A 1,719-nucleotide genomic window follows, 5' to 3' on the forward strand; every position below is an offset into this window, starting at 1 on the left:
GATCCACCTAGACTTTCAGAAGAGGTCATCAGAAGCTCCAGAGGAAAAAACTCCTTATCCTGGGGTCCTCACCCACCCCAACCCCACCCCTGCTCTATGGTTTCTTAGCAACTCCAGCCACTTCCAGAGTGAATGCCAGATTTGGTCACATTTCAAGGCTGTCCTGTGTATTTCTAACCTGGTCACATTCCATAGGTCATTTATGTGAGGACTGAGGACACCGTGGAGGTCTTAGAGCAGATCTGATTGCAGAGCCCTTTGCTGAAGCAGCTACTAACATTCTCAGTCAGGGCGGTATTTCTGTTCCTCTAAATCACCACAGACAAGTAAGCAAACCGACCAAATCCTTCCCATTGGCCAGCGCTAATCAGCTGGTTCTGCCTCAGTCTCCCTCACATTTGACTTGGCTTTTCCTGGGAACTCAGGCTAGCCAAGAGTTTTTTTTTTTTTACTGTGTGGCCCAGAATGACCTTATGCGTTTGAGTATCTGACCTTGGCCTCCTGATGCTACTCTACCATTAAGCTGACTACTCCCTCAGCCAAGTTCCTACCCTCATTCTTGTTTCTGTCACTTGATTCAAACCTAGTGCTTCTCCTTGGCCCGGTCTGGTGTGCAGGGATCCTACTCTGGCTGGGATCTGTGACTGCGTAACTATTTTCTCTCCTGTCCTGTGTCTGCCAGGGTGTTGCCATGCCACGTCCAACATCTGAATCCTTAGTGCATGGCAGCCATCAAAGGAAGAGGCAGAGACTAGGACAGCAGAAGAGCCAAGTGTCTGGCTCTCTTCTGCAAAGCCTTGATGAGGAGAGAGGAAATGAAGACTGGGAGGAAACCTTCTTGTGTCGGGTTAGCCTCTGGAGAAGGGCCAGTGATGGTGATGGCGCTTGGATAGGAAGACTTCTGACAGCAGTGACCTAAGTCACAACTGGCCTCTAAATGAGCCTCCTAAGAGCGAAGATGAGGGACTGCTGCTATAAAAGGGTATTAGGGGCCAGGCCGTGGTGATGCACGCCTTTAATCCCAGCCCTTGAGAGGCAGAGGCAGGCGGATTTCTGAGTTCGAGGCCAGCCTAGTCTACAGAGTGAGTTCCAGGACAGCCAAGGCTATACAGAGAAACCCTGTCTCGAGAAAACCAAAAAAGAAAACAAAAGAAAAAGAAAAAGAAAAAAAGAGGATATTAGGAGCATTGACATATCATGCATGAATCCCTCGGCTTACTAAAATGTATCAGTCCTCAAAAGATATTTTAATATATATTTTTAATATATTCATATATTTTAAAATAAATGAATAAAAACAGGATGAGAGTAAGGCACTCGATTTGTAGCTCATCTCTAACAATTCTGAGAACACTCACAGCTCTTAGAACATGTATTGACAGTCAGTTGTGGTGTGTGTGCCTGTCATCACATGCTTACTAGAGGCCAAAGGATTGGTGCTTCATGCTAACCCTCTACTATAGGCCAGCCTGAACTACTTGAAACAAGTATTTTAGACATGAAAGTAGGGTACTGTCACCCAGGTTGACTTTCACTTGTTACAGATTCAGATACCGTGCTGGTGTGGACTCCATTTTAATCTGTGAGTACCAAGCTCTCTTTTCTTACACTCGTGTCCAGTCAGTTCATCTAAATCTGCTGCTCACTCTCCCTACCCTGCCCTCCCTCCATCTCCCTGCCCTGCCCTCCCTCCATCTCCCTGCCCTGCCCTCCCTCCAA

General features: G+C 47.1%; 1 pseudogene; it reads left to right on the forward strand.

Moving 5' to 3' along the window:
• Positions 1-958: 958 nt before the first annotated feature.
• LOC116104700 overlaps positions 959-1,719 on the forward strand; it is a 2,881-nt pseudogene continuing 2,120 nt past the window's right edge.

The sequence above is a fragment of the Mastomys coucha genome, unplaced genomic scaffold (genome assembly GCF_008632895.1).
Source record: "Mastomys coucha isolate ucsf_1 unplaced genomic scaffold, UCSF_Mcou_1 pScaffold22, whole genome shotgun sequence".
NCBI classification, from domain to species: Eukaryota; Metazoa; Chordata; class Mammalia; order Rodentia; family Muridae; genus Mastomys; species Mastomys coucha.